Here is a 13,440-nt window from a genome sequence, read left to right as displayed (position 1 = left end):
GTCAGTTATTTTGTTTCGTTTTAGGGCCCATTCCTCCAATACATTTGCTCAAATGGACTAATTAGGCAGGAATAAATATGGTTAATACACTTCTGTTAGGTGGATAGGGTTTCCAGTTGTTCATATACACCAATTATATGGCTAAAGCTGTTGATCTACTAGCAGTTGGTGGTAATTTAGTAAACCTATCTTGATCAAGTGAGAGAAGCCAAATCCCCTAGGTTAAGGTTGAAGGGATCTGTGAACCTGTTCTTCATGTGGACTATAGCCCTTGAGGACTGCAATTTGTAGGGTCTCATTGTGTCCACTATATTGTTTTGATAGTTACTGTAACCAAGTCCAAACTGATGCAAATTCTTCAACATACAACTGCCCTTATAGTCTATATGGCATAATGCCACTAAAGTGTGGCGTTAGAGCTCAGTGAGATTTAGCATGGGACCTTGGTCTTATCAACAATAAGCAGAAGCATCAAAACCAGGGGAGAGAGGGACAGAGTGCATAGGACCCACAATAGGACATTGAGAGAGGCCCACAATAGGGGGTTTCGTACTGGAGGAACTTCTTCATAGTTCCTTGAACTATTGGCAGAAGTTCCCATATTTTGGCGTGTTCGCACAACAGAAACTAGGAATGTATTAGTTCTAGGAACTCCATTTGGGGGAATTAAATTAATTAAGTTCTAAAACAGTTCTATAGGAACTACCACCAGTGACGTAAGTGTATGCTGATTGGTCAAACACATTCACTGATTGGTGACATTGTAAATACTACTAATAAAGACGTCGATGTCAGCTGCTGCAGAGTTCCTGCTGCCAGTGCGAATCTAATCAGCAAGATGACAGAGGGAGAAATTGCTTCTCTAGGAACCACCATGTTGTTTCTAGAACTACACGGTGCGAAAGGCCAACTGATGTTGTTTGGGGGCCCGACTGAGATCGCCAGCCCCCACCGCTCCACTGAACATGATTTTGAGGGAGCCACCATTACAAAATCTGTGCAATGGGCCCATAATCCCTAGCAGCTCCACTGACTACAAGCAACAGAGCAGCTACCAACTGTTTTGAACTGTGTCAATCCCACTTCTCCTCTCCATCCCCCCTTTCCTTTCTTCAGTTTTATTCCCTATCATCTTCTCAGTAGGAGCATTCCTGCAGATTTAATGGCACTTGTCGTGAGACAGTGGGTCGAGGAGGGTTGAGAGGACATTTTGTGATGAAAGTCAGGGTTGAGAGAGACAGGGGGATAGGGTCAGTGGTCAGTCTACCCCTGCACTCTGGCCTCTGTCACCCTTTCTCCATGCCGTTGAGTTTATCTGTCAGCAGAAGGCTAACCCACCCGCATACTGTTGATTCAGGCAAAGACACAAAACAAACGGAGAATTCACCTTGGGTTTAGACCTGCTCACCCGTATCCAAGACTGAATGGGTTATTCACCTTTGGCGCCCTGAGTCGTCATATGACAAATGGGGCTCCCTACAGTCTCATGGACTTCAAAGACACACAACAAAGGCCATGTGGACACAAGTCCACATTTAGTACTTAATTTGGCAAAAGGTCAACATCATGTTGACCCTATTACAAATGCTTAATTTGTGGTATTCTTCTAGACACTTTGGTGATGTAATGCCAGACTGTCCAGTCCTGCTCCTGGAGGGCCACTTTCCTGCAGAGTTGAGCTCCAACAGACCCGTCTAGATATTTCTTGTGTTCTTGAAGATTTTTATTAGCTGGTTCAGATGTGTTGAACTAAGGCTGAAGCTAAACTCTCCTAGAAGGAGGCCATCCCAGAACTAGGGATGGGTATCGTTAAGATTTTAACGGTATTACTACTCTTACCGATACTGCTTAACGGTCCGGTACTTTAACAGTATTCTTATCGGTACTTTGTGTTGTGTGTGTGTGTGTTTTTTTTTTTTTTTTGTTGAGAACAGAATTAACATTTCTTTATTATTTTTATGTAAAATTAATAACGGGCTTGTCTTGGACCAGAGGTGTTAGGAGGAGTTGGTTGGTTCTGCAGCTTAAAAAAAAAATATATATATATATATATATATTGTCACGGGAGGAGCACAAGACAGACACAGTGGGCGTGGCGTCAGGCCTCGGAGAGGCTTTTATTAACAGAAATCATAAAACAAAGGGAATAAAAGTGGCCAAAGGGGGAAAGTGTCCAAAATAACAGGGAATCTGGTGTCCTCGTTGTGCTGCGGGGTTTGTGTGGGTCGGGCAGTGTTCACCGAGGAAGGGTCCAGGCAAGGGGCGGAGTCCGGCGGCCGCACGCGATCCCCTCCTAGGTCCGGGGCGCGAGGGGCGGCGGCTTCTCCTAGCGGCCGCGTCTCTCTCATTGGCCGCGGCGCTGGTAGGGGATGGACGGCCCGGCATCCTGGCCCGTCGGCCGTGTAAACGGGTGCGGTTCTCCTCCGGATCGCGGGTCCGGCAGCTCACGTCTTGGTGGCGCGGGAGTCCCTCAACGCTCCCTTCCTGGACCCACGAGGACACCAGCGTGCATGCACGGGGAAGAGACCGGTCTCCTGAGGAGAGGCGCGTTGGGCTTTTAACCAGCGGCGGTAATGAGGCTCCACTTCCTTCAGGTGTGCCCCATCACACGCCGCCAGCCCTGACTCGTCCAGCGCCCCTCCTCTCACACCCACTCCAGTCGGGAGCCTGGTGAAGGGCGGCGATTTAGGACGGGGTGCCGGTGACAATCAGGGAGGAGGCAGCTGACTCGTCACATTCCCCCTCCCAAGCGACATCCCCGTCCCCAGAGCGCCACCCACACGGGAGTGCTACCATCCTCAACCAGACTCCAAACGGTCGGAGTGGGCGGGGATTCCTCTCCGGGCGGTCCTCCCTCTCGCAGCGCACCGGAACAGGGACAGAGAAACCGGGTTTTAGTGACAGCCTCAACCAACCACAGGGTAAAATGACAATAACAGAAGTCACTTACCCTTTTTGTGGCTGGGAGGCTGTCCCCAGTTTTCCTCCGTCCCAGTCCGGGTTCTCATGAACGTTTGCAAGCGAGAGGGAGTGACGTCACCAGATGTTTCCCAACTGCGCTGTCTAGGCTCCGCCTTGCCCGCATTCTCCACCAGTGTCACGGGAGGAGCACAAGACAGACACAGTGGGCGTGGCGTCAGGCCTCGGAGAGGCTTTTATTAACAGAAATCATAAAACAAAGGGAATAAAAGTGGCCAAAGGGGGAAAGTGTCCAAAATAACAGGGAATCTGGTGTCCTCGTTGTGCTGCGGGGTTTGTGTGGGTCGGGCAGTGTTCACCGAGGAAGGGTCCAGGCAAGGGGCGGAGTCCGGCGGCCGCACGCGATCCCCTCCTAGGTCCGGGGCGCGAGGGGCGGCGGCTTCTCCTAGCGGCCGCGTCTCTCTCATTGGCCGCGGCGCTGGTAGGGGATGGACGGCCCGGCATCCTGGCCCGTCGGCCGTGTAAACGGGTGCGGTTCTCCTCCGGATCGCGGGTCCGGCAGCTCACGTCTTGGTGGCGCGGGAGTCCCTCAACGCTCCCTTCCTGGACCCACGAGGACACCAGCGTGCATGCACGGGGAAGAGACCGGTCTCCTGAGGAGAGGCGCGTTGGGCTTTTAACCAGCGGCGGTAATGAGGCTCCACTTCCTTCAGGTGTGCCCCATCACACGCCGCCAGCCCTGACTCGTCCAGCGCCCCTCCTCTCACACCCACTCCAGTCGGGAGCCTGGTGAAGGGCGGCGATTTAGGACGGGGTGCCGGTGACAATCAGGGAGGAGGCAGCTGACTCGTCACAATATATATATATATATATATATATATACACATTATATATATATATATATATATATATATATATATATATATATATATATATATATATATATATATAATAAAAAGGTTGCAAAATGTGGCAATTGGCTATTTTGTAAACTAACTTGAGGTGCTGTGCATTTAAGTTAGCCAAATAAATGTTTACATTTACATACTGATTTTTCCTTTTTTGGAATTTTAAAAACAAGTAGAAAATATTGTTTTGCACTTATGACAACAAGGGTTGTCAGCATTAACTCTAGTGAAGTATAACCACACTTTGGAACGTTTTGCTCTCTCCGCCATCGTCACTCTGTATTAAGCGTTTTCGTACTGTTATGCGTGTACCGCGCTTGTTCTTGTTGTGTGTGTGTGACTGACAGACAGCCTTCGCGGCGCGCATGCAAGTTGCGCATGCAAGCTCTTGTAGATCTCACAGACAAACGTCTTAATATGATCGCACATTAGAAATGTTTGGGGAGATAAAATGTGCACGATAACATTAAGCCAATATCTTCGCCATCGTCACTCTTTAGTATTAAGCAGTAGTTTACATACAGTTAATGCATGTGCGTTCGCTCGTTGTGGTGTGTGTGCGTGTGCGTGTGACTGACATACAGCCTCCGCGGCGCGCATGAGAGTTCACGCAGATCTCACAGACAAACGTCTTAATATGATCGCATATTAGAAATGTTTGGCGAGATTAAATGTGCACGACAACATTATTAAGCAAAAATACATAGTATATACATTATTTTTTTCCCTCCAGTACCGAAAGCAGAACCGATACCGTCAGATCTTACTGATACTACGGTCTTTCATAATTTAGCCCCGGGGCCAGTTTAATACCGGGTTTCGGTACCCATCACTACCCAGAACAGGATTGGACACCCCTGAAATATGCAAAAGTGGACTTTGTAAAAAATACAAAAGGAGATTGTGTCAAACCCTGGATATGCTTAAGAGAAGGCCAATAAACTGCAAGTCCGCACCCAACAGTTCTAGGCCCAAATTAGTAAAATCACAAAAGATAATTAATCTATTGCTAAAGCTCTCAGCATGATAAACAGGATGTGGCCAGTACGAGAAATTAAGAATCTCTAGGCAGCTCTCTTGTGACCAGAGCATTGCCAAAGTAACATATCATGGAAACATTAACCTGATGGGTATAGCCAAGGTCACTATTAGCATCTATTTTAAGGCTAACTTTATCTTTGTCTGTTACACACTCCAGGGATTGAGGAGGACTAATCTGACCTTGGATAGAAGGAAAAATGAGCAAGTTTGTTTTTAGATGCAGGGGAAGGGTTGAGAATTATTACTGCATGGGTCGATTACACACAAGACCAATGAGGATCCTTATTTGAATTAGCGCCAAGTCATCTACCATGGTGGACTACATGCCTGAACTTTCGAATGCCCATTTTCAGCAGAAATAGCTTGTGAAAATATGCCAATACTCCAAGGATGCATAACTCTTGTTTACCGTTAGCAGAAAAAATCAATGAGAGAGGAATCTTTGCTTGGATTGGATGGTAGTTTACCTCACAGGGAGTTCAAGCATGCCAACCTCTACACCTCCTTTAGGGACAGGAAATGTCACCCAGATTCTCATAAAATGGGGTGTAAGTAAGGAATTTAGTAAGGAAAAGAACTTTCTCCAGTGTCCCATTTCCCAAAGATTTTTCACATGATACATGTGATCAAATAAGATCATTTTGGTGATTTTTATGACAAATCTTGGTATAATTAGAGCAATTGTTATATATTAATATTTAGTCACCTATATCGTTCCAAACCTTTATGAATTTATTTCTTCTTTGGGACACAAAAGGTTTTGTTTCTTTTAAGAATTGCACTAGCTTTTCCATGCAATTGGTCCATATGTTTACTGAAAATTTCCAGATTAATAAACATCGCAAAAGTACCATAAAAGTGGTATACCATTTTTTCAGGTTAACTAATACTTTAAGGGCAAGAATGTGTCTTAAGTATTTACGTTGACGTAAATTAAAAACACAGACAGGAACTATGGTGGTTTGTCCCAGTGATCCTCTTGTGTTTATCTTGTTGGTTTTTTTCTTTGTTGGTTTCCAACGAAGCTGCCACTTAACCATCTGTTCCTGCATTCAGAGGAACACAAGCCCTGAAGTCTGACCCTCAGGGCTGGGATGTGGGATCGCAGAGGACACTGCCGGACAATGGTTCGGCCAAATGACCTTCTTCCCACTTCAAAAAAAAGCTTCAGCACCAACAGCCTGGACTCATCTCCTAATGGCCTCAGCTCTATTACCAGAGGAAAAAGCCCTCGCCAGTGCTTGTTCATCAAACCGTGTCCAAGACATGCAGGAAAATTCAAAAGAACAGACTAGAGGAATGCATGCAAACAATGGCAAATCAAATGTTCAGTCAAATTAGCAAAACAGCCTGACTAGAGACACATTTGACGATACCTCAGAGATACCGCGTGTCTACAGACAGAAACAAAACAAGTGTGGGAAATTTGCAAGGACAATAGCTTGTTTAAAAAAAAAGTATCCTCCTAAACTTGCCGGCCTTTCCTAATGAGAACACAATCGGTCAGTACAAATAGTCTTTTTAATAGTCTGAATCGGCTTGTGAACATCTGTCTGGAACACTGTTGATGGAAAGATAACTTAGAAGATAGATATTTGTATAAGATGACAGTCAAAACAACAAGAGTCTTAACCTTGATTAGACAGAACATGAGTTTTACAGTTGCATTTACCATCTGGCATCCATCTTTAAAGCAGCCTCAATCAGACGCAAATCACTCGTCTTGTTATCCAGCTTTCGGATCGAGAGTGGATCATGTTTTCTGTGTTTTCTCAGAAACAGCGGGTGTTGAGAGGTTGACACTTCAACGGCGCTTATAGGTGCCCATTACATTTCAAAATGGCCGCCAGAGATTTGAGATGCAGCCAGCATCAGTTAAATTACCAACAGACCCAGGGATCGCAAAAGTAAACGTGTTCAACATAGAAAAATAACTCCAGGCAGAAACTGAATGATTACATCTGAACTCAACTAGAGTAATCTGACAGAATCATTCGTCAACATTTTTCATTTATTTGTGCAGATACACAAATAAATACCAACTTATATACCAACTCGTAACACAACATACAGCTCAATTTCAGACTTGAACAACTGCGTTCACCTCTATAACAACAATCCATATAGTGTCTGAATACATCCATGTAGAGCAATGTCCAAAATCAAAATGGTTGCCAAGTTTTGAAGAAAACAGCATACCAAAAACCAAAAAGGTTTTCCTAAGTAAACATTCTGAAATGCCACAAATACTACAAAAATAAGAATAAAGTGCATTTTTTTTCTGCAATTTGTTTTAAAGACTTAACTTTCCATAGGATTGCAGGTTTAATGTTCAATCAAAAGCATTTTGACAATTTTGGCTTGATTGACAATTCGACGCCATTTAAGGGTTCCTATTTAACAGCCTTTTCATCTAAATCTCATGTGATCACAGTCCATAATTACACATGTAATGCCGCCAAGGGTTGAATGACTGTAACAGGGAATAGACCACTTGTCGCTGCATGCGGAGGAGATGAGAGCAGTGCTGATTGTGTTCAGAGCATCAAGGGAAGGCCGAGCTCTGCTCTAATGAACATGCAGCACCTGCTTTCAATTGTGGCTTCTTGGCTGAGCAGGAGGAAGTTCCTCCTCCCTGATTATATCACAGAAATGTACTTTTAATGTGTCTGTCCTCCGTTTCAGCACTGAGAGGGAAATGTAATGCTCTGTAATGAGCCTCATTTATCTTTGCTTGATGTAGAGAGGACAGAAAAAGCACTTCAGCTCAGAGGTGCGTGAGTCCTGACCACAAATAAGTTTAATAGAACTGTGTCAACAACAAACATCTGAATGCAATATAATACAATGCCATGTACAGATACAAATGTATATATAATCAATAATATAATATAATATAATAATTTCCTCAATATAGGAATATTTCATGCTATTATTATTATGATTATTTAATTTTTTTAAGTGTTGCCAATTCTTGGTAATACATTATAAATCATGAATATAACGGAATAGAATAAAATATTTGTATGATTATTTTTTTAAGAAAAATTTAACCTTACATTTATTTTATATTATTAATACTAGCATTCTTTCCTAAATGTGTTGACATTTTTGGTAATTTAGAAATTAAAAACGATTATATTAAATTATAATATGCTATGTCAGAAATTTGATGACTTTTTTGTTAATACATGTAGAAATAATAGAATTGAATTGTTATTTCCCCCCCCCAAATTTGTTTGACTTTTTAATATTTAGGAAAATGTAGGATTATTACATTATATTTCATATTATACTATATTAGTATTTCTTCAAATATTCATTTACTTTTTGGTAATACATTCATGAATAATAGAATTGAAGAGAATGGATCCCAACCCCCAATTTGTTTTATACATTTTTTTTTACTTTTTATGATTTAGGATATTTAGGATGAATAGAATAGAATAGAATAGAATAGAATAGAATAGAATAGAGTAGAATAGAATAGAATAGAATAGAAATATTTCCCCCAGTATTATTGTTATTATACAACTTTTTTGTAAATTAGTTGACTTCTTGGCTGTAAATGCAGATGTATAATATGCTGTATCTGCGGTGTTAATGCACATTTTAGTTACAAAAATACAGTTATCTTGGCTTTCTTAACTCCTACTCAGCATTAGAAATTTACTGTCGATTAAAACTGATTTTATACACGGGTTGCTATGTTTCCACCAACAACAAGCCAAGCATGAGCCGATACGTGCATTCGCCCTGCTGGAGAACTAAACCTGATATCATGCGCCCCGTCTCGGCCCGCCACCATCTTTACCCACTGTCAGTCAAGAGGGAATCTCAGGACAACATTCCCCAAATTACTGACTCAAATCCCTTCATTCTCACTGATGGCCCATAATCAGTGTATTTAATGTCACCTCTTTGTCACATAAGATGATTTATGTTCCCCCAATGGCTCAGATTTGGAAGAACAGGACCTTTAATCTTCAATCTTGTTCTTCTTGGTTCTATAATACCTGGAGAAAGCAATTCAGTAGCATTCCCATTCCAATCCTGCACACACCGCTTTTGTGTTAAATGGCAGTCAATAGATAAGGATGCTTTTTAGGTGCAGTTGTTATATGACATCTACCAGCGGGGGCCAACAGGAGGACGTGCTAACCAGACTAAACCTTGACCCTAATGCGTTTCAGCTGTACCGCCTCAAACAAGCAAACAATGAGCCCCCTCTGTCCCGACATAAGGGTCCATGGAGATGGAGCAAAATTCAAAATATGCACTTAACAAATATCTGCCGTCTGCTGAATGGAAATGTGGTGTGGGAGTTTCTGGGGCAGAGCGTTTACATCTTTTGTTTTATTGAAAGAAAGAAAAAAACGCATATTAGGGGGGCTGCCAGAATCAGAAACACAATGCAGCAAAGTAAACGTCTCGCCATCACTTAAAGGACCTTTTTTATTTCCTCTTTTCCTCCCACAAATGCAGTTTCACTGAAAATTCAAAGAAAATTCAATCAGGTGATTGCAGAAAAAATAGCAGGGGAAATCGAATAGAAATAAGACACTCAGATGGATTTAAATGTGGCCGAATTACCCTCAAACAATACGCTATTATAAATCTGACTCTAACTCTAATGTGTATTTGATATCAGATTTCAAACCAAGCAAGATTCAAGATATCAAGTAAACAAAGTCAAGCAATTCACTGGAAACCTCCAAAGATTATGTTAAGAGTTTCAGTAAATAAGAACTTACATTGTAGTCTTTTTTTAAGCAAAATTTTACTCTATATTTCTTCATTAGACTATAGAGCCGTATGCACCATTTTTTTGGTATTATTATGGTGCGTTTGAGTGATTTATTTTTAAAACTTTGAATTTTCATTCCACATTTATTGTAATTAGATGGATGTTCCACAAGAAAGAAAGTCACACCAATTTGGTTTTCATTTTTAGGTGAACCTATCCCTTTATGTGGCAAAATTTCAAATGTGTGCATTAAGCATTAAAACGCAGCCTAGAAGTATTAACACATTTTCCGTCGTCCTGCACACATCTGTTACTCCAAGAAGTGATAAAGAATGAAAAAAGCAGACTGAACTTAGACAAACGTGTTCTCTCTTTGTTCGGAGCTGCTCCTTGTAAACCTGGTCTGGGTGAAGCGATTAGACCTGGTCTACAGGGGGTCTCTCATGCAGACCTGACAGGAACCAGCTGAGACTCCGAGAAAAGTGTTAAACTGATAACTAACCCCAACACCGAGACCCCCAGCACACAGTTTACACAGGATGGACTTTCCCTTATCTGCTCTGCATCTCATATGTACTTAACACATTGGAAACCATCTCTTTCAAATACGCTTTTGAGTTCTTTTTCACATTCACTCGAGCTAACCTTCAAGACACTCTCGCTGTTTGATATTCTTGCCAAAACTAACTGGAGCGCGGTGTCAAAATGTACCTTGAGGAGCATATTTTCTCTGATTTGACACTTAAGTATTTTTGTGGTTGTAAATGAGTGCAATGTGGTTGATTTAGTCATACTAAATCATATTTTGACTTGGATAAAACAATTAATTTGTCTTTTTCTCACACAACGCTATCATTTGTCTTGATGAGTCTTATAATAGAGCATTAGCCATATCCACCTCTTTTTGATCATTTCATTGTGCGGCTGTGTCATCTTTAAAGCTTCAGTCCATATTGTGATATACTTCATGAAAGTAAAAGTGCTCCAAAACTGATTTTCATTTTATGGACAAAAAAAAAAAGAAGAGAGAGAGACATTTTTCTAAATATCTTCTTTTCTGTTCCACAAGAAGAAAGAAAGTCACACAAATGTGGCTTTCATTTCTGGATGAACTCCATCAAGCGATCCAATGGAAAGATCCAACTTGGATGTTGCTGTTTTTTTTTTGCAAACAAGGACTTCAACTTTAAACATTTAAAACATTTAAAACACTTTTTCATCATAATTTGTCTTCATTAGTCTTATAATATAGAGCTATAGCCGTATGCAACACTTTTTATGGTACTTATATGGTGCTTTTGAGCTTCAAAGCTTAAGTCCACATTTATTATACTATAAAATTTTTATATATACAACATACACTCTTAAAAAAAAACTTCTTCACAGAAGAACCATTTTTGGTTCCACAAAGAAACCATTCAGTCAAAGGTTCTTTAAAGAACCATGTCTTTCTTACCTTTTTATAATATGAAGAAACTTCTTTCGACACAAAGATGTTTTCCGATGTTAACACTTCTTTATGGAAGCATTTAGACAAAAAGGTTCTTCTATGACATCCAGAAGAGTGTACAGTATAAACAATGTTGTGTACTATATAAACAATAAAATAATATAATTCTCTAAACATGTTGCGTCACTATTTCACTAGTGTTTGTTTCCATTAATTGCATTGCCTCACATTTCCCGCCAAAAGACTGAATGGTTCAGCGACTCGGACTCAAAGTCTGATAGAGAGTGATTGTGTTTTTATTTGTTTTGCAGCCGCACAGACCAGCAGAGGGAAGCCTTTCATCCCTTTATATCTTTCCTCTTTTCAAAGATGACAAAAAGTTGTCCTCTGGTTCCTAACACAGAGCTCAGCCTCTCAGTTTGAGCTAATGAACTCTGCGTGGGAGAGAGAGACAGAGAGAGTCTCTGAGGCCAGCATGAATCAGACCTCAGCGTTTGTTTTGCTAGGCTCGAGTGCTACGACACACCTGCTTCTAGATGCCTATCGGTCAATGTACACTCATTCTGATGACTTGAAGTTGGAGAATGACTCGTGGTAAATGTATATTGTTTCATGGGTTTGTTTCTTTGACTGATCCCCTTTTTTGTAAGGGTTGAATGTTTAGTTTATTCGTATTAAGTGAAATCAAGAATGGATGTAAATAATCGCCCTATGAAATGCTGGATCAACAATAGTCCATCATCACATTCATTAACTTTTGTACTAAATGGAAATTAATACCGCAAAAATCTAAAGCAACAACCTACACGTATGAAAGATGGGAACCCACCATACCACTAATGTAAAAGGAAAAATCATCAAAAGCAATTTTAAACACAGTATTTTTATCATGTAATCTTATACAATTATATACAGCCAGATGTATGAGAAACAATATTCATTTAACAATATAAACTGTCGGTTTGTTTATTAAAGTTGGTTTGTTTATTAAAGTACACATTTAATATATTCAATGAATATTTTTTATTAATAAAACATTATTTAAAATGTGCTTTATATAAAAAAAAACATGAATTTTATCATTTTTATATTATATAATTTCTTAGAAATATTTTAACTTCCAATAAATAAAACTATATAAATTATTAACCATGCAAGTAATATATTACTTTTTGGTAAATTAAATACAGTAATATTAAAATAAAAAATATTATAAATGTAAATGTATTTTTTTAAATATATATTCTTTTAAATACATTTTATTTTATTCAGATTTTATTCTTATATTATAATCACAACTTCTCAATGTTTATCATTTTAAAATGTTTTTGTTATATAATCAATTAGAAATTTTAACTTCCAATTAATAAAATAATATAAAATATTATGGTTAATTGTTATTAAGACTAGCCATATTATTAATGTAACACTTTTGTATTGAAAATATATATCACATATTGAAAATATATTGAAAATTAAACTGTTTTTCCCTGGATAGCATATAGTAAAAATAAATAGTATGTTTTAAAATCAAACTGGAATGGCATTGTGCAATACCAAATTGCTGACTCATTTATGCAAACTGTTCATGCATAAACCCATGTTCTCTCATTTCCCCTTGCCTGCGCTAAAGTGACAAGTGGCACAACTTACCCCACTCCCCCAAACTAATTTCCTGCTTAATAGACGCAGTGAGATGTAAATAAACAAAAACATAAAGTGATTTATTCACTGTCCTGCGTCACGCATCCGTCTCCAGTTGTCCGTCAGCTCTCGGTGAGAACAAAGTGAAGAAAAACGTTTCTCTGAAACACGAAACCTGAGGATGTGAAGCGTGCCCTCTGGCCTCTAAAGTGATACAAGTTGCCGAGTTGTTGCTTAGGTCAGTAGTGATGTTTAGTAATCTTTTCGACATCCTCCTGCTCACTTACACTTCAAAAAAGGCCAAGGGTTGAGATCAACAATGTGAACATTTACACAATGAAAAAAAAAACAACAACAGCTGGAAAAATCTGACTGCTTTAAAGCTGAAATTATTGAATGTTTGATTTCAGATCAAAAGGGATCAATAAAGTTCTCTTAGTAGCCATTTATCTAAACAACAAAGAAAATACTGCAGCTGTTTAATTAACAGAGATGATTGTTTTCTCCACCTGACACACTGTTTTTTTATCCGTGCCAAATGTCACTCCTGTGACTAAATATTACGAGTTGTGAATCCTTTGAAGTGCCTCTGAAACATAACAGGCTCTCTTTGACATCGAAAATGTATAAATAATGTTACATTTGTATACTATTTTGTTTCAGATGCATGTTGTTTGCACCTCGGCCGGCTGCTTTATAACTATCAACAGCCTCTAAAGTTTACGGGCTGT

The 13,440-nt window shown here is 40.0% G+C and overlaps 1 protein-coding gene across 1 annotated transcript in view; it reads right to left on the bottom strand.

Annotated features, from left to right (window-relative positions):
• The window catches only part of si:dkey-246e1.3 (uncharacterized), an 87,223-nt gene that overhangs the window by 34,612 nt on the left and 39,171 nt on the right, over positions 1 to 13,440 (bottom strand). The gene's annotated exons all lie outside the window — the stretch shown is intronic.

The sequence above is a fragment of the Carassius gibelio genome, chromosome B22 (genome assembly GCF_023724105.1).
Source record: "Carassius gibelio isolate Cgi1373 ecotype wild population from Czech Republic chromosome B22, carGib1.2-hapl.c, whole genome shotgun sequence".
Classification (NCBI taxonomy): domain Eukaryota; kingdom Metazoa; phylum Chordata; class Actinopteri; order Cypriniformes; family Cyprinidae; genus Carassius; species Carassius gibelio.
The sequence above is the reverse complement of the archived record's forward strand: the minus strand, read 5'-3'. Positions and strand labels throughout refer to the sequence as shown.